At 36.8% G+C, this 21,217-nt stretch overlaps 1 long non-coding RNA gene across 2 annotated transcripts in view; it reads right to left on the bottom strand.

Moving 5' to 3' along the window:
* LOC130051788 (uncharacterized) overlaps positions 1 to 21,217 on the bottom strand; it is a 165,558-nt gene that overhangs the window by 84,893 nt on the left and 59,448 nt on the right. The window contains exons 13-14 of one of the 2 annotated variants that reach the window (XR_008800029.1): positions 6,552 to 6,688; positions 6,240 to 6,404 (exon numbers count right to left, since the gene is read on the bottom strand). The exons of the other annotated variant lie outside the window; for it this stretch is intronic. This is a non-coding gene — a long non-coding RNA (uncharacterized LOC130051788). Of the gene's footprint in view, positions 1 to 6,239; positions 6,405 to 6,551; positions 6,689 to 21,217 lie in introns of those variants that run through there. 2 annotated transcript variants of the gene reach the window in all.

Genomic DNA, 21,217 nt, shown 5'->3' with positions numbered 1-21,217 from the left:
CGACAAAATTTAATTTAAGCAGAAAAATTAAATAAAAATGTTTTCAAAAACAACGTTAAATTGTAGCGAGTATCTAAGCAGACCCAAGTAGCAATTGTTAATTTAGAACAATAACATGTTTTAACTTTAAAATTAAACAATCAACGTTCCTGGTGATAGGAAAATTAAGGTGGGTGATACTGAAGCATTTTCAGGAATTTCCGGTCTTAATTGAGATCAAAATGTGAATTACAGCAATTTTGATGTAGAAAACCGCTTTAAAACGATTTCGGAAAATTCTGATGATCTAAAATCCCAGGGCCTTGGCAACAAAAAGAGAAAAGCAGAACCAATATCTTTCGACGTATTTCAACAGCTTGTAGATGCTAAGCAGATTGGAAACGGCAAGAAACTTTCTTTAGTATATTAATCAAGGTAATGTTCCCAAAACAAACAAACAAAAAACTAAATAGCAGCGTCAGATCCGTTAATATTCTAGTTCACACAATAACGCCACGTAAACAAAGTTCTACAACAAACTCCCCGTCGAGGCCCCATCTAGATGGAGACCTCGGCTGACGCAGTACAGAAATAGATTTGTATATTGTGAGTCCGCGATTCTCATGCGAACAAATAAACACCAAAGAAGTTATTTAAAGCTTGATAATTTTAACAATAAGAGTATTAATTAAAGTGTAAATTTTAAGAAATTAGAATATTCCCATTCTAATGCAATTTTTCACTGCACTTGATGTTTACGTTCTTGTTTTGAACGGTTTACGTTTGACGTTACCCCGGTATGTTTTTGCGTCATTCTGCTGTGATGTCACCCTTTGTACGTGGCCGTGTGGTTTTGTAGTTCCCGAGAAATCACTATCCCATAATGCTTAACTGGAAAGGTTTGGTTTGTGAGCAAACGAACTCTGGCGGAAGTTTGTGTTCTACAACTCTAAAAACGGAGGAATTTGGTAATTCCGGGGGGGGGGGGGGATTAATTCACTTATTTCCAATTTTTAGCAAACCCCCAGGCGCTGCTTAATAGTATATACATCAACAACACGACGATAGATGTGACGAGTTTCTCAGCCAAGCAGTTCAGTTCATCAAAACGTCCACAGCTTCTGGACCACAGGAAGAGATGTCCATGATTAATCTTGCAATTATCGTGACCAGCAATGGAACAGCTACAACACCCAGGTTTTAGCATGCTTCAAATGCCAACATTAGTGGAAACACAACCATTAATGTAAATCCACTGAAGGAATAAAATAATCAAATATTGTTGCCATTTGTACAGTATATTCATGTCTGGGTCAAACCCCCCCCCCCCTCCCCCCTTAATAAATGTTTATGAACTTGTGTTTTTGGTATATGATATAAACAATATCACACTAAAATGTTGATCTCGGACCTGGGATTGCCCCTCGAGTGATCTCGGACCGAGCCCGTAGATCAACTCTCGGGGTCAATCCAAGGTCTGAGATCAACATTACAGTGTGATATGCTATATACTTACGTTTAATGCGAATTAGATTCTTCGTGTGAATGAGGCATAACACCGCTACAACTTACGGAATTAAACACTGGCTTACTCAGTAAATCACTTTATTGCTTGCAATTTACTGATAATCTTGTCCACCACGTCTTCTCACTCTGGGCGTAATGACAGACGACAACTGTTTTGCCCTGTATTGATAGTGCTAAGTCTAAATTACAGATATTTGCATTGAAAACTACAATATAGAACCTGGATGATCGCTTGATAAATTTCCGGAATATTACACTTTCGTTGTGACACAATAAGTAGACCTTTATATTTAAACCCTCGCAAGCGAATTTTTTAGGGGTTGGGATTGTACTGGAATCACCTTGTCCGCCATGATTTGTCCAAAATATATCTTTAACACTGATGAACAGATTTGATTAAAACTTTGTGTACTGTATATCTTGTTACTTGTGCGCAAGATGTTGGGTATTTTTCCCCCCATTTTTAGGGTGGGGGTGTTATGTTGTCATTGTCCAGTGTATATCTTAAAAACTGTTTATTCTTATTTTCCAACGTCCAATCTAATTAAAATAATTAAAATCAGATCTTCCCTAACCGTTACACTGGAGAATTTCTCTAGTGTAACGGTTATAGAATATGAGAAGTTCTCTAGTGTAATGGTTATAGAAGATGAGAAGTTTTCTAGTGTAACGGTTAGAGAATATGAGAAGTTCTCCAGTGTAACGGTTATAGAAGATGAGAAGTTCTCTAGTGTAATGGTTAGAGAATATGAGAAGTTCTCCAGTGTAACGGTTATAGAAGATGAGAAGTTCTCTAGTGTAATGGTTATAGAAGACGAGAAGTTCTTTAGTGTAACGGTTATAGAATATGAGAAGTTCTCTAGTGTAACGGTTATAGAATATGAGAAGTTCTCTAGTGTAACGGTTATAGAAGATGAGAAGTTCTCTAGTGTAACGGTTATAGAAGATGAGAAGTTCTCTAGTGTAACGGTTATAGAAGATGAGAAGTTCTCTAGTGTAACGGTTATAGAAGATGAGAAGTTCTCTAGTGTAACGGTTAGAGAAGTTCTCCAGTGTAACGGTTATAGAAGATGAGAAGTTCTCCAGTGTAACGGTTAGAGAAGATCTCATTTTAATTAGATTGTATCCTGCAGACGGTATTAGTCCTATTGGGACAATTTTAGTTTACCGGGTATACAAAAGTAGTTGATGATTAAAGAAAGGCATTTACAGATTTTGTTGTCCAAAGATCAAGGTCACTGCAGACAGTCAATCTAAGTTGAATACTCTGTCATTGTGACACTAATTATCTCGAAAAAATTTCAACATACAGCTTTCATATTTCAGAGAAAAACACCCATAAATGATGGTTTATTTGTCCTCATCTGTTTCATTGTGGTTCATTTTCAACAAAACGCTTTCATATTTTATATAAAGGTAAGTTGATCATGAAAGGAAAACACGGTCATGAGATCAAAGGTCATGGTTACAGCAGACCTTATCACTAAGTTTACTACACTTAAAGCTTTTATATTTTATACAAAACTCCTGCAGTTGTACATGAAAATGCAGATTTAGGAAAATAATTTAATCATTCCTTTCTGTCATTATAAGCATTAATATTTATATTTCCGATGTTTTTGCCTTTGACATCTTTACAAATTGTAATGATAGCCATTTCCTCATGAATGTGCTGCAGTTGTGAACAATGCGTGTAGAATCTTGAAAATATAGTTCGTCAATTTGAATGGCTTGGAATTCTGACAGAAGCGAAAGTGGAATGTAAATATGAAAAATAAATTTTTTAAATGAATTCTGTGCCATAAGCACTATACATTTGATATATGGATTAAGTTCTTTGTGAAACCCTTCCTGTCTGCATGAGTTTCTAGTTTCATTTGTATCCCCATTTAATTCAATTGCACCTCTCTGCAATATCACGATGTATGAATATGTAGTGCTACACATGTTGCTTTTTAGATCATTGTTAAAGCAGACGTATTGAGTTGCTATATTTGTGCAAAATTTCTCAACCTTTATTCTCTATTTTCATCTGTTGTGAAATTGCTTTGCTTTATTTACCACCATTTTATAAGTGTTATGAAATGTAAGAAAGGTTTCCATTCCTGAGAGCATTATTAGATAGGGCGCCGTTATACGGGTGCCCTATAGTAATCACTTTGTCTGTTTGCTCGTCATCACTTTCTATGGCACGCGATAGCTTAAGTTTCCTTGGAAAAAAATTAATAAATTTTATACATGATACTTGAATCAGGCAGAGGAAGACCCCTTTTAATTTTTAGCTCACATGAGCTCAAGTGGGCTATTCTGATCACTTTGTCCAGCGTCAGTCCGTCTGTTCATAAACTTTTAGCATTGTCATCTACTTCTACAGAACTATAAGGCTAACTTCAGCCAAACTTGCCACAAAGTATGCTTTGGTAAAGAGGATTGAAGTTTGTTCAAATGAAGTTTTACGCCCTTTTGAAGTGGTGGTAATTAAGAATTAGTAAAACTGTTGTGGTATCTTTTAAAACTCTACAGGGCCAATTTCAATCAAACTTGGCACAAATCATCCTTTGGTGAAGGGGATTCAATTTATTCAAATGAGGGACCATGATCTCTCCAAAGGAGAGATAATCAAGAAAAGGCAAATATAGGATGGGTCATTTAAAACCTCTAGGCCAGAAAAGTTGAAATTTATATGAATGCTTCCTGACATAGTGTACTACTAGATTCAAGTTTTTTAAAATAGGAATATATAGGAAAGATCTTTACAAATCTTACAGTAGGGCCATGAATACTCATATTGATATGCAATCATCCCCAGGTAGTGCAGTTTTAAAGTTTGTTCAAACGATGACCCCAGTGGTAGGACGGGCCACAATAGGGGATCAAAGTTTTATGTGGGAATATCTAGGATAAATCTTTAAAAATCTTCTCAAGAACAACAGGGTCATGAATATTCATATTAATAGACAAGCATCCCAAGGTAGTGAAGATTGAAGTATAGGGCCACACAGTCTCGCTTCCGGTGGAGAACTTTCGGAGACAAGCACACATTTCTCAGCATAGAAATAGACTATGAATTGGCTTATTTAAGTTAAAAGAAACGATCATAACTTTTTATTCGTGTTTGCGTGTTGTCAACTTGGTTTACGGCGAACATTAAGATGTCCAGGATCCTATCTACTCCTGGGTTGGCGAAAAAACGGGGGAAACAATGCAGGTACTAATGTAAACAATCGATGTCAAAACACTTATTTACACGTTTTCTCTGTATTTCACGAATAAATATTTCGTAAATATACATTTGCAGAGATGACTGAAAACAACAGAAGCAATAGCTATTTGAGGACGATGTGAAGGCTAAAGACACCCCCCCCCCCCCTTCACCATTTAACAGCTGTTTAATAGCTTCGACTTTCGTATAGTGGCGGATTGTTAGCCCTCCCCCTTTTCTTCCGCCACAAAGGCATTACTGGCATATATAGATGAAAACTCCAGATTTGGTACCCAGAATGGCTGAGTATTTTGGCTAATACTTCATAACCCTGGATCCGTCAATGATATGGGAGAAGACAGATGGGATCTATGAAATACAGCATATGGTACTGATGATAAGCTTAATGATAATATTAACTGGTCTATTAGACTCTCATCGAGTTTATCCATGGAGATACAATATACATGTGGTGTGTAAAATTTATGTATATATGCATTCATAAATATTTTACCTTAAATTTTCCATGTAATGGTAGAATCTCATGTTTTATATCATTTGCACGTTTTCAATTCTGAAATCTTGTGTAAAACTTGTTTCATACCAGAATCCAAAGCATCATTAGCATGATCTAAATAAATCTAAAACACAGATCAGAATTATGATTATGAAGAATACCTTTTGACTGAGTGGTGTCACATGTGGGTTTCGGATATTGTGAATGTCACATTCAAGAATTAGGGCAAAAGTTTGAATGTATGACAAAACACTAAAATTGCTACATAATTCACATGTAAATATTTTCACTAAGATTCCTACCTACGAAACTAAATTTGATGAATGTTGATCCAAATAATTCTATAAAGCAATATAATCATTTAATACATGTACATGTAGTTCTGTGATTAACTTTTATTCAATATCAATATTTAGATACCATCAAAGTATATCCCATGTAGAAAACACCTTTTCATGCATTGATTTATGTTTTTGACCCATCAAGATCAGAATTTAGATTTTTATCAGACACCAATCAATCTTTTAATCTCAAACTTTATTTGTAACAGTTGTGCAGATGCAGAAAAATATGCTTGAATCTAACAATGGAAGGGATATGTAATTCTTCATTTCCATATATTTAACTGAATTCTGCAGTTTCATTTCCACAATGCATTTATTATTTCCTTGTACACTGTACTTCTTTGCTATTTACAGTGGGGGTTTTTAATTTCAGTTTATTTGAAGATAATGGGCCTACTGTTTGGTGGTTTATTGGATTGTGAAAAGTGACACTGAATTAACGAATTACCAGAGCAATTCATTCCAGGGCAGATTATGAAAACTGCTTTACTCTTGTTGATTTTAATATCTTATGATATACAAATACAGATTAAGTATTAAAAATAAAATAAAAGTCTTCAACACCATGTATTTTCTTTTCATACAATTTAATGTAGATACTTATGTACATAGGTCAAGCCTACGTTTAATTGATTTTTCCTCTAGAGTGGTAGTATTTGATCATTTATGACACACATATTGTGCAATATATTCTTGGTAATGACATGAGATTACAAGTCTATCTGTAACTGGTGCCTGTCGTGTGGTTATGAAGTAGATAGAGAGTCATGGCCTTCACAGTAGACACACCAAGTCTATGGGTACAGGTGGTCAGGAACCAGTTTCCAATCCATTGCTGTTGAAGATTGAAACAGAATAATCTTATAAAATGCTGACATAAAAAAAGAAGCACTTATTTATAAGAAACCAAATCTTAGTATGATATATATTGACATTTCTTACATGTATTTAGCTTAGCAGTAACCCATCAAAATGTGATTACCTGTTGTTGACAATTCAGTTATCTGCGCAGTGCAAGCAATAGACATCTTTTTTGGTTTGTTGAACCCAAGGTGGTACAGACTTAAGATCGTGCATCGATGATTGTCCGACATCTGTTTTCAAGACATTCCTACATATCTAATAATTGAAATGAATACATTTTGAACAGTAGAATTTAAAAAAGTTATATAATTGTGAGGTTTTCAATTATGATATTGATTTTATTGCTTAATACGAATATAATATTTGCACACTCTCACTATAATAAATCACTAGTTTGTCTTCATTTTAAAAACAATGATCAAACAAATGTACTGGGATCAAGACAGTTTTATAATACAAATGCATATACGTTTTTCCCTTTAATTATTTGTTAACTTTCTTCAATTATATTTTACTGATATTTGCTATCACCTATCTATTCTTTGTGTAAATACAAAAACCATAGAGAATAATGCCAGCTGGGCAGTGATTTGTTTTTTCTTATGCCCTTTCACAAAATTTTATGGATTGTGCTGTTTTCCATGATTATTGATGTTACCAATTATGATCTAAGCATATAATAAATTAAGTTAGTTCAAGTCAGTCACCTTTATATTAGTTTTCTTTAAGAGAAACTGAATACTGATATGCATACTCAGGGTTTGACAATAACTGTAACCTGCTAGCCGCGGATAATTTTAATTCATGTTGAAATTTGGCTGGGGGGTGGTGGTGGTGGTGTATGGTTTTTCTTACCTTTAAAACTTCATCACATAGCTTTTAGAATAATCGGAAATAAAAAATTAGTTTCTTGTTAATTAAAATCTATATTATACCTCTCAAAGGACTAAAATTTAACACACCGTAACAGCTGACTCTGTAGCTTCAGTCTCGCATGGAACCTTGAGCTTCGTGTTTTACCACAGACATAGTACATCTCTTTTACGTAAGTAATCTTAACAACAGATGTTAATGAACAGTTATTCAAGATTTGATACTAAAAAAATTGTTCCCAATATGTAATATCCCCAGTATAAGATCGAAAACGTCATCGCACTAGGTATCGTGTGACACTCGACATGTTGTTTATCTCCAGAAACGAAATCTCGCGAAGTATCGCCGAACACTGTGCAGCCCTATTTTCAAATCGTGACCCCCGGGGAGAAGATGGGACCACAATAGGGGATCAAAGTTTTATGCGGGAATATAAAGGATAAATCTTTAAAAATCTTTTTCTCAAGAACAGCAGGGCTATGATTAATAATATCAATATGCAAGCATCCCTAGGTAGTGTAGATTAAAGTATGTTCAAATCATGACCATCAGGGGTTAGGATTGGACCCACAATAGAGAAACATCTTTGAAAATCTTCTTCCTAAGAACAGCAGGGTCATGATTTAGTCATATTGATATGCAAGGATCTTCCGGTAGTGCAATTCAAGTTTGTTCAATTCAGGGGCCCCAGGGGTAGCCATAAAAGGAGATCAAAGTTTGATATGGAAGTATACAGAAAATTTATAAAAACATTCTTTTCCAGATTAGTAGGACTGCACTAAATTATATCAAAATCTGAATGTTCCTCAGCTTTGTGGATTCAAGTTTTTATTATGCCCCATGATAAAGACTGGGGGACATATTGTTTTGTCCTGTCTGTCTGAAACGTCAACCTTGATCGCAACTTTTGAATAGTAAGTAATAAAGATTTCATATGTGTATTCCTTTTAAGAAGACCTTTCTTTTGGTATGAAATTTTTTGACCTTGTGACCTTGACCTTTGAGTTTGACCTACTTGTAAGAAAATCTAATATAAGCAATATCTCCTGAACTATTAAGGTTGGGCTTTCATATTTTGTATAAAAATCCACCATGTCAAAAAACTTCATTTGATGCCTTGTGATCTTGACATTGAAGTTTGACCCAAATTTTAAAACTTTATTTAAAGTTTCACCTGCTCATAACTTAAATAGTGAATGATACATCTCTCATATTTCATTTATGCATTCCTTGTGACAAGACCTTTCTTTTTGGTACAAAATATTTTGATGTTGTAACCTTTTGACTGACTTTTTAACTGCTTAAGGTGGGTCCTTAGTCCTTGATTTTTGGGGTTTAGGTAGCATTTTTTTGTTTGGAATCAATAAATCAACATTCAGAGTAATGAAAAAATGCTAATTAGTTTAGGATTTCCATATTAATTTTCATTACAGACACTACTGAAATCATGAACCCCTATGTAGATTTTTATGAAATTCATTGGAAACAGTTATTTGTCGTTATCTTAAAATAAAAACAACAAGAAAATTGTTTAATTGCATTTATTTATCAAGAAACATGTCAATAACTAAAACACATGTCATTTTCAATATGTTCATCAAGTTTTAAAATAATAAGTGCAGAATTATTGAATTAGCGTTATTCTCCAAAATGTTAAAAAACGAATAAATGTGGACACAATTTCCTTATAGCATGGTTTACATATAATTTTTTCTGTTTATATTAGTAGATGTACATCTATTATAGTTATTTATGGGAAAAACTCCATACGTCTCCTTAATAATTTCAAATTTATAGCTTCTTGAGTATGTATACCCCCATAAAAAAACCGAAGTCGCCAGACAGCTGAGCTATTCAAAACCACTCATGGATTGAATTTTTTTGTAATTTCATGAAAAGACACAGATAATGATTCCTTATCACCTTGTTAAAATGTTTGTGAAAAATAAAGGAAATCTATCGCATAATGGACTTGATAAATAATTTATTGAAAACGGAGTTATTGTCCTTGGATTCAATATTTTGAAACATATATCATTGACTATTCAAATATAACTAAGACTTTTGAAATATTTTATGGCTGACAATTTTTTATGCCCCCGAGATCGAAGATCCGGGGGCATATTGTTTTTGTCCTGTCTGTCATTTTGTAATTCTGTCATTCTGTCTGAAACTTTAACCTTGCTAATACCTTTTGAACAGTAAGTGATAAAGCTTTGGTATTTCACATGAGTATTCCTTGTGACAAGACCTTTCCGTGGGTACCAACATTTCTGACCCTGTGACCTTGGAGTTTGACCTACTTTTTGAAAACTTTAACCTTGCTAATAAATTTTGAACAGTAAGAGATAGAGCTTTGATATTTCACATGAGTATTCCTTGTTACAAGATCTTTCCGTTGGTATTGAACCTTTTGACCTTGACATTTGACCTACTTTAATTTTTTTTTTACATTGGTCATAACTTATATTAGAGCTTTCATATTGTACATGAGCATTTCTTTTGACAAGATCTTTCTTCTGGTACCGAGATATTTGCCCTTGTGACCTTGGCCATCTTCGGAATTGGCCATTATCGGGGGCATTTGTGTTTCACAAACACATCTTGTTTAAAATAGCTATTGAAAAAGACTCCAACAAAATTTATGTTCCAGTCATTAAATCATGGGCTTTGCAAAATCTTATGACGTCACAGGAGTGTGGAACTACGTTAAGGTAGGGATTTCATGTGTTATTTATATAGTCCTTATGGAAAGACCTTACATTCCATATCATGATTTTTTTTTTTACCTTCTGACCTTGTATCATGGTTATATCATGACCCTATTGGGCTAGGAATGGGATCAAACTATTTCATGGGAATAAAGATTGCAAAAATTCTTTTATAAATCACAGTAGCTGTACAACAGCAGGGCCAAGGTGAGTGATGTGACCCATGGGCCTCTTGTCAGATTGATCGGCTTTATCATTACAGAGTTATGGGACTTCATTTTTTAATATTAACTAATGTTAATTGTAACGGGAACGGGGATTGTTACAGGTGTTCCCCCTTTTAAAAGTGGTGCCATTGAATCGTTCAATATACATTATATACAGTAAAAATGCCACCTCATTTCCTTTATTTATTTATTGGAAAGCTATACAAGTTCAAGCATTGTCCAATTAATACCAATCCCCCTGGTTAGGAACTCTTACCATGATGTTTTCGTCAAGCATCACAGTAAAGGTATATAGTGTAACGTGTACCCTTGCGTAGGATTCTAAGGGGATACATTTTCCTCTAACTCTACCTGAGTCTATGACTGATTTATATACAGTATAATAATTTTTCCTCTAACCTATCTGGGTTCTTTTATCTTTAATTACAGAAATTATGAGGTGCATTTCGATTCTTAGTATTGGGTAACTCTTGGCACCGTGTACCTTGCCCCAGGTTCCTATTGATGGCGGATACTAGGTGTTTCAATCTTTCGATTTACAGCCCCCAGTATCTCACCTCAATTCCCCAAGATTCTTGCCACTGGTGCTACTCTACAATTCTACCCTTTCTTTAATTATTTATTGTTACCCCTCTAATTTCTTTTTTCAGCTTTCCAACAGCTACCCTGAAACTCTCTGTGCGTTCTAAAATATACCCTTCAGAGTAGTCCACTTTGAAGGAGAACAGGTCATTCCATTATTGCCCTGAATCTAGGTCTACTGCGTTTTTCACTAATCATTACATTACCCACACCTCTGATTTCATGCGTCCCGCATGTATAATAACTTTTTTAATTTATTTATTTTAAAGGTACAAATAACACCTGGTTACGAAAAGAAACAAATACAATCACATGTATTCTGTTTGATAAACATGTGTCATTCTAGTCAGACCAAATGTCCTCTTCAAACTTTTCAATGGTTTCTCCATTCTCTTGATACTTCCTAATCACTCTGATTATCTTCTTATGCCTTCTCTTATTTGTCTCCTCAATATGAATGTTGGCCTATGTAGCAACTTCGACAGTTTCAACTCGTTTCTTACAACAGGAGCAGTGCAGATCCTCTAAAGGCGCCTCCTGGCCTGATCCACTACTAGGTAGCCTCGTCTTCATTCTCTGTATTCTTCTCTTCTATTATAACTTTTTCAGCGACTTGGTTGCCTTCATCTGTTGCTTTTTGTTTAACACCAGGCAAATACGGGGTTGTTCTTTTTCTTTGAGTTCTACCTAACTCTACGTTTGTTTCTTCAAAAAGTAGATCTCCTGGATCTTCATTCCAATTTTCATCTATAGGTGATTCCACAGATGAATCTTGAAGCTGCCTCTTCTCTTGTAATTCTGATACCTCTTGTTTCTTCTGCAAACGTTTCAAGTGTCTGGTTAAAATGATCTTTTTACTAAAAGCTTGGTCACACAAGTCACAATCATATTTTCTTCTGTTATTATCAGCCATTACACACGCTATCAGATGATCTCCCCATTCCTTTTCAGAAGAAAGGCGAACCAAGCAAATAGAGCATAACAATCCAGGCTTTCTGGGAGTCACTTTGGTCAATGGCATTTTTTTAAATCTGAAAATAAATTATAATTCTTGAAACACTACACTAACAATTAAAGTGCATAATCAAACTCATAATCAGTGTGCCATTTAGGCCTTGTGAGTTGTCTACGACTGGCGTATGCCAATTCTAATTCATTCAGTTCTGAATTACCCAGCACACCTAATTCAGGTTCATCATTCTGTAGTTCATCAGTCTGACTTTCATCTTGCACTAATTGATGATCATCATTAGACTGTGTTGATTCATTACCCAGGACCTGAGTCCCATAATGTCTTAGTCTATCAATATGTACAACGAGAGTCTTGGTATCATTTTTTCTGATTTTGAATGTAACATCAGTATGCTTTTCAACGATAATGTAAGGACCATACCTAAAACTGATCAATTTGGGAGACTTCCCTATACTTCTTTGTGGGGAAAACACTAGCACTTTATTATCAACCTCAAAACTCTTGCTGACAATATTTTGATTATGATATTTCTTCTGTCTTAGCATAGATTGCTTGCTAATCTGACGGGTATTATTTATATGCTTCTTCAAGTGTTTCCCGAAGTGTCCATACATAATCATGCACTTTGCTTGGTTTCATACCACTCGGTAAGTCATACATGATATCTAGCGGGGTGGCTACCTCGCGTCCAAGCATAAGGTTATTTGGAGTATAGCCTGTGCTTTCATGCAAAAGGATCGGTATGCCATAAGCACATAGAGTAAGTTTCTACCCCAATCTTGTTGGCGGTCAGACACATATGCACTAAGCATCGTTGCTAAAGTTTTATTAAATCTTTCCACCATTGCATCTGACTTTGGGTGGAAAGCAGTGGTTCGAGTTTTTAGCTCACCTGAACCGAAGGTTCAAGTGAGCTTTTCTGATTACATTTTGTCCGTCGTCCGTCTGTCTGTCCGTCTGTAAACTTTTCACATTTTCGACTTCTTCTCCAGAACCACTGGGCCAATTTTAACCAAACTTGTCCAAAAGCATCCTTCGGTGAAGGGCTTTCAAGTTTGTTCAAATGAAGGGCCATGTCTCTTTCAAAGGGGAGATAATCACAAAAATGCAAAAATAGGGTGGGGTCATTTAAAAATCTTCTTCTCAAGAACCACTGGGCCAGAAGAGCTGAAATTTACATGAAAGCTTCCTGACATATTGCAGATTCAAGTTTGTTCAAATCATGGCCCCCGGGGATAGGATGGGGCCACAAGGGGGGATCAAAGTTTTACATACAATATATAGGGAAAAACTTTAAAAATCTTCTTCTCAAGAACCACTAAGCCAGAAAAGCTGAGATTTACATGAAAGCTTTCTGACATAATGCAGATTCAAGTTTGTTCAAATCATGGGCCCCGGGGGTGGATGGGGCCACAATAGGGGATCAAAGTTTTACATACAAATATTTAGGAACAATCTTCTTCTCAAGAACCACTGAGTCAGAAAAGCTGATTTTTACATGAAAACTTTCTGACATAGTGCAGATTCAAGTTTGTGCAAATCATGGCCCCCGGGGGTAGGATGGGGCCACAAGGGGGATTAAAGTTTTACATACAAATATATAGGGAAAAACTTTAAAAATCTTCTTCTCAAGAACCACTAAGCCAGAAAAGCTGAGATTTACATGAAAGCTTCCTGACATAATGCAGATTCAAGTTTGTTCAAATCATGGGCCCCGGGGGTTGGATGGGGCCACAATAGGGGATCAAAGTTTTACATACAAATATATAGGAAAAATCTTTTAAAATCTTTTTCTCAAGAACCACTGAGCCAGAAAAGCTGATTTTTACATGAAAGCTTCCTGACATAATGCAGATTCAAGTTTGTTCAAATTATGGCCCCCGGGGGCAGGATGGGGCCACAAGGGGGATCAAAGTTTTACATACAAATATATAGTTAAAATCTTCTCAATAACCACTGAGTCAGAAAAGCTGATATTTACAAGAAAACTTTCTGACATAGTGCAGATTCAAGTTTGTTCAAACCATGGCCCCCAGGGGGTATGATGGGGCCACAAGTGGGGGGGTCAAAGTTTTACATACAAATATAGGGAAAATCTTTTAAAATCTTCTTTTCAAGAACCATTGGGCCAAAGAAGTTGACATTTACATGAAAACTTTCTGACGAAGTGTACATTCAAGTTTGCGAAAATTGTGGCCTCCAGGGGTAGTTGGGGGCCATAATATGGACTAAGGTTTTACATGCAAATATATATGGAAAGTCTTCAAATATGGGGCAAGGTGACTCAGGTGAGCGATGTGGCCCATGGGCCTCTTGTTCTTATACCTAACATTTCACAAATGTTTTTAAACAACTTGCTTTCATATTGCCTGCCCTGGTCACTGTGTATTATTTCTGGGATACCAAGCTTGGTGATAAACTGTTCAACTATTACTTAGGCAACTGTCTGTGCTTCTATGTTTTTCAGAGGAAAGGCATCGGTCCACTTAGTAAAGTAGTCTGATATGACTAGAATATACTTGGTACCGTTCTCTGTTTCAGGCAGTGGACCCATAATATCCGTGGCTACCCGTTCTAAGGGAAACTCTGTTTGATCTGACTGCATGTATGATTTTCCAGCAGAACGATATTTTCGCTTTCTACATTGTGGACATCCAGTCACATAGCTACGGACATCATTCTGTAATCCAACCCAATAGAACTTTTATTGTACTCTCGCCAAAGTTTTTGCAACACCAAGATGACCCGCAGTTCGAGCATCATGAGACTGTCTTAAAATGTCCTTTCTTTCTGACAAGGGAATCAAAATTTGGCGGAACTGTTTTCTATCACCTATCCACTTTCTACACAGTAAGTCATTGATAATCTCTAAGTCATTCCACTGCGACCATAGTGACTTTACAACATTACTTTCAGCCTTAATTTCTGCAAACTTTGGACGCTCATGAGTTGACACCCAGTTCTTTATTTTTGCTATGTCGGAATCTTGCTATTGGAGTTCTTCAATGGTAAGTTCGTCCTCAGCCGATGTTTTCTCAACTGCATGAACGGCTTTTTTTTTCAGGACCATCATCATCCTGAACATTTCCTTTAAATCCACATTGACGACAAGGGTACCGACTGAGACTGTCTGCATTGCCATGCTTTTGATCCGGTCTGTGCCGTATTTCTAGATCATAAGTGCCAAGAAACTCGATCCATCTGGCCACCTGTCCCTGGGGGTCTTTAAAATTCATGAGCCACTTCAATGCACTATGGTCAGTGTACACAATTGTTTTATGACCATACAAATAATGTTGGAAGTGCTTACATGCAAATATTACTTCCAAAAGCTTCTTCCTAGTTACACAATATTTCCGCTCACTTTTCGATAGGGTTCTACTGGCATAAGATATAACCCTAACTTCACCGTTTATTCCTTGTGAAAGGACTGTACCGAGACCTACTTGACTTGCGCCTGTGTCTAAAATAAAACATTGTGAGAAATCAGGATGTGCAAGAATGGGAGCAGTGACTAAATGATGCTTTAGCTTATCAAAAGCCTCCTGACACTCAGATGTCCAACTGAACACTCTACCTTTCTCAGTCAGTTCTAAATAATGGTTTAGCTAGTGAGGAGAAACCTTCTATGAACCTCCTATAATAACAACAAAGACCCACAAAAGAACGCACTTCGCTTGAATCTACTACTATTTTCTGAGGGTCTGTATGAACGCCAAGTCCTGAAACGCGATATCCCAAAAACAAAACCTCTTTCTTGAACAGGGTACATTTAGAAGGCTTCAACTTTAACCCTGCCTTATGTAATTTCTCGAACACTTGCTCTAGAATTTGAAGTGTCTCATCAAAAGTGCTTCCAAAGACAATAATATCGTCAATATACAATAAACATATTCTAAAATTTAACCCGGCAAGAATCATCTCCATGAATCTCTCAAAAGTTGCTGGACTGAAAATTGAAATAGGCCATTTCTTGTGACAAATGCCGTCTTTGGTTTATCAGCCTCATCCATTTCCACTTGCCCGAATGAAGGTCTAAGGTGCAAAACCAGGTAGCTCCTGGTAGACAATCAAGCGAGTCATCGATTCGTGGCAAAGGATAGGCATCTTTCACTGTCTTGCTGTTGAGAGATCTATAGTCTACGCAAAATCTCTTTCTTTTCCACTAAAACCACTCCTGCAGCCCAGGGACTGGAGGACAGTTCAACTATGCCCTTTTTGATCATATTCTCTACTTCCTCATCTACAAATTCAGCCGCGTGATGAGGCAATCTCCTAGGAGGATGTTTAGTTGGTTTAGCGCCCTCTGTGTTGATCTTATGCTTTATCAGCGAAGTTTTACCAAAATCATCTTTGGCCTTAGAGAAAAGGTGTTGAAACTTTATCAGAGATACTCTAATTTTAGATGCCTCTTCTGCTGTGAGCCCCTTATTTGTTTCTATGTACAACTCATTCAAATGAGCCGGAATGTTTTCTACATCTTCACTTAACTGAGCTTATCATATTTTCTTCAGATTTAACTACGTCCACTGGCGAAGTCATTCCAACAACTGTATTTCTATAAATTGTTTGAACTTGCTCAGGTATATTCATTAAACGCACTGTAATATTTTAGCTGGGTCCACCAGGGTTCTATCTATTAGAGCTTTACCGCCGTTATCAAACTTCTTGTTGGGCTCTATCAGCAGAGGTCATTGTGTCTTTACACCTGGAGGTGACAATAGCTGTCAAGCACAAATCATCTCACTTCTAGGGGCAATTGTTATATTTTCCTCCAGACTAACACGAAAGCAACCTGTGTGCCCCTGCAAATGAAGCTCGTGTTCAACTCCAGATGTAAACATTCTAGTAAGAGATATGTCCACTAAACAATGACTCGATCGAAGGAAATCCAAACCTAGGATCCCATCTGCTTTAATATTTGCCACGATAGCTTGGCTGTCGAACTCATGGTCTCCTAACTTAATCAAAAAGTTACCTCGTCCCCTCACTTTTAATGGAGTTCCATCAGCTGCTACTATGTTCTGAGATACAGTTTCCAGGGGAATATTAACAGACTTCATCATTTCGTCATACAGTCTATCAGCAAAAATAGTAAGTGTTGCCCCAGTATCAACCAGTAGATCACAAGGTACGAGATTGACCTATGCTTTAATAAACAGACCTGATTCTAGATTTGTTTTTGTATGTTTCACTGCAGCTATGCTAGACTTGATTATGTTGACCTTTCCACATTTTCATTGGTCTTGGCCTTGGGTCTAGTCCTTGGTACCTGGTTTGGGTTAGGTCTGTTTCTCAAGAAGCAGTCTTTGATTTTATGTCCACGTTTTCCACAATGATGGCATTTGTAGGGAAAAGCAGATGATTGTGGTGCAACATTTTCAGATTGATTATTTGATTCTTCGTTTGAAAGTTTTCCAATTTTGTTTTCTAATTTTCTTAAAGACATGTGTAAATCATCCCTGAGCTTCTTAAATTCTTCTCTTACACCGTCGTCAGCATGATTCACACTTTTATTCTCTTGATCCCCTGTGGCATTTCTGGCAAACCCAACGTCATGTCTTCGTTCTCTTTATGCTCTGCAAAATGCTTCAATTTCGACTGCAAGTCGCACCGCATCATTAAGTGACTTTGGTCGAGATTGTTGAATACGGAGTCGCATGTCAAAGTCTGTCAGTGCATCGACAAACTGGTCTTTGGCGATCATTTCTATTACTTCACGGGGAGCAGTCGGGTAGGCTAAGTGAGTTAAACGGCGAATATTTTCACCTAACTCTGGCAAAGTTTCTGTAACTTTCTGTCTTTTCTCCTTCAGCATCGCCCTGTACAACTCGGTTTGGTTTGCCGATGCAAAGCATCACACAAATCCTCATATGTACAAGTTGTACCTGGACTCATGTTTCCTAATACTGTTTGAGCCTGTCCTCTTAATGAAGCTGCCAAGTACAAACTTTTCTGTCGAGCGCTCCACATATTGATATCACAACAGGCCTCAAAGTGAGCCTTGTAGTTAATCCAAGATCCCACACCATCAAATGTCGCCGGTTTCATAATTGTTTTGCTCACAACACATTCTGTGGTTTTATTTGTTGCACTGTCATGACTGGGTATCTGTTGTTTGGCAGAAAATGAACCAGTCCCTGCATTTCGGCTGTTTGAGCAAGTTACACTTGTAGTTGTTGACGGAGCAGCATATCCACTAGTACACCAAGGTAACCCTGTTGTTGGAGTTGATCGAGGAGGAGCTGTTTGCTTAAATAGTCTTGGTAAATCATATTTGCTTGGTTCCCTGGAAGTAGACGTACCTCTGCCTGTGCTTCGGTCTTCCTCATACAGAGTGTAACTTGTCTTTGGGGACGTCAAGTGTATATAGTCCTCTATGCCAACAGTTGCACCCTTTTCCTTATTGCCCAATGTGCTTGTGAATTTCGATGTAAGCTCATCTAAACTTGTTTCAAATGGCTTATATCCAGTATCTACCCCCGAATCTGGTATCCTCGATGGATTTGTAGATGTCTGTGGTGTAGACTTCATTCTACTTGATGTTTCTCTCGCATGGCGTCTGTAGCACTTAGGTCGGCCAAAAGGTCCGCTTCTTTGTCTGACATTTTAATTTTCTCTGATAAACTTACAAATTCCTAATTCTATTAATAATTGAAACAAATTGAACCTTAGTACAAAACCTGGTATCACTGTACCTGATACACCGGACCTGGTCACACTGAACCTGGTAAACAGGACTTGGTATCACAGCACCTGGCTCTCTGTGCCTGGTTAGCAGTACTTGGTAAACTGTACCTGGTACCTAATAAACTTGTCTTATCAACTTTTATCCCCTGATCAGCTGCCACCAAAATGTAACGTGTACCCTTGCGTAGGATTCTAAGGGGATAAATTTTCCTCTAACTCTACCTGAGTGTATGATTGATTTATATATAGAATAATAATTTTTCTCTAACCTACCTGGGTTCTCTTATCTTTAATTACAGAACTTATGAGGTGGACTTCGATTCTAAGCATTGGGTAACTCTTGGCACCGTGTCACTTGCCCCAGGTTCCTATTGATGGCGGATACTAGGTGTTTCAATCTTTCGATTTACAGCTCCCAGTATATCGCCTCAATTCCCCGAGATTCTACCCTTTCTTTAATTATTTATTCTTACACCTCTAATTTCTTTCTTCAGCTTTCCAACAGCTGCTCTGAATCAGACTACCCTGAAACTCTCAGTGCGTTCTGTCACAGATTGACTGAGTTCTTGTCAAAGTAAATATAAAAGAAATGACACACTGCACAACACTTTACAATATATATATTTTTCTCCACTTTTACAGATTACATTTTTGTTTACTACAGTTCATTAAATAATTAAAGTTGGTTTCTGCTTCCACATCATATGGTCTTGTTCCCAAACTTTGGCGGGCAGAGGTATAACGTGCGAATGGCAATATTTCCTGTATTTGGTCTACTTGTACCTTGGACCTCAAAAGTGAAGCGACGAAAATCTGGTTTTTATGAGAAATTAGTAAGTGAAGTTTTCAATAGACAAAACACTGGGTGCCAACTATCTCTGTGCACGCCTTGCCTGCTACGCCCAAAAAAAAAACTCGCAACTGGTATTTCAAGTGAATATATACACAGGTATCTAAATTTAGACCTGGTGAACATCATTAACTTTACCTGTATGGAAGCAAGTTAGGAATAAAATTATACATATTTCTTTTGTACAAGGTTAAAACTAGGGAAAGTAGTTTGGACATAAAATATGACACGTTCTAATATATACCCTTCAGAGTAGTCCACTTTGAGGGAGAACAGGTCATTCCATTATTGCCCTGAATCTAGGTCTACTCTGCGTTTTTCACTAATCATTACAGTAGTATAATTTTCAAAGCAGTTCATTGAAAAACAAATTTATAGAAGTTTTAATTATTACCCAATCAAATGAAACACGCATGCAAGCGCAATAGCAGTGCTTTTAACAACGCTACGAAGTTAAGCGTTTTTAGCTCACCTGATCACCCGTTGTCTGTCTATAAACTTTTCACATTTTCATCATCTTCCATTTTCTCTAATTTAAATCAAACTTGGTACACATCATCCATGGATAAAGGGGATTCAAGTTTGCTCAAATGAAGGGAGATCACGAAAATGCAAAGATAGGGTGGGGGTCATTTAAAAATATTTTCAAGAACCACTGGGCCTTCTAGAAAAGTTCAAAATCTTCTCAAAAACCACTGGGTCAAAAAAGTGGAAATCTACTTGAAAGCATAAGTGCATATTCAAGTTTGTTCAAATCATGGTCCCGGGGGTTAGGGTGGGGCCACAATAGGGTATAAAAGTTTTCAATGCGAGTAGATATGGAATTTTTTTTTGTTGAAATCTTCTGAAGAACCACTGGGCCAGAAGAGTTGTCATTTACATGAAAGCTTCCTAACACAGAGCAGATTCAAGTTTCTTTAAATCATGGCCCCCAGGGGTAGGGTGGGGCCACAATATTGGATCAAAAGTTTTACATGCAAATATATAGGAAATATCTTTTTTCTCAAGAACCACTGGGCCCGAAAAGTTTAAGTTTATATGAAAGCTTCCTGACATAGTGCAGATTGAAGTTTATTCAAATCATATTCCCCGGCGGTAAGGTGAGACACAAAAAAGGATCAAAGTTTTAAATGTAAATATATAGGGAAAATCTTCTCAAGAACCACTGGGCCAGAAAAATTCAAATTTACACGAAAGCTTCCTGACATAGTGCAGATTCAAGTCTTTTCAATTCATGGCCCCCGGGGGTAGCAGATCAAAGTTTTACATTGGAGCATATAGGGAGTTTTTTTCTAAATCTTCTCAAGAACCACTGGGCCAGAAAAGTTCAAATATACATGAAAGATTCCTGACATGAGTAGATCACATTTTGTGCAATTCATGGTCCATGGGGATAGGATGTGGCCACAATGGGGAATGAAAGTGTTATATGCTGATATTTAGGAAAAACTTTAGAAATATCTCTTGGAATATTTAAGCTATTTTGTATATACTTTTTTACGGAAAGACCTTTCATGCGATGTAATGGTGTGTGACCTTGACCTGGAAGTTGACCTACTTTTAATAAAAATGAAAGGTGAACATAACGAATAGTGATCAATCTCATAACTCCTATAATCAATACAAAATAGAGAGTTGGGCCAACACGGGCCTCTGGACATACCAGAGGTGGGATCAGGCTTGCTACGTTTTAATGAGGAATATATAGCACATTTAAGTTTAAGTCTGTCTGCAGTAAAGAATAGAGGTCTGTGTAGTAGAACCTTGAACTGGCCTCAAAGGACATGATACTGATCTATCCTGTCTTCATAAAATTTTGCGCTCAGACAAAGCTGATATTAACCTGGTCAAAATGGATGAATAGAAATAACAAATGCA

Source organism: Ostrea edulis, chromosome 2 (assembly GCF_947568905.1).
Source record: "Ostrea edulis chromosome 2, xbOstEdul1.1, whole genome shotgun sequence".
Lineage (NCBI taxonomy): Eukaryota > Metazoa > Mollusca > Bivalvia > Ostreida > Ostreidae > Ostrea > Ostrea edulis.
The sequence above is the reverse complement of the archived record's forward strand: the minus strand, read 5'-3'. Positions and strand labels throughout refer to the sequence as shown.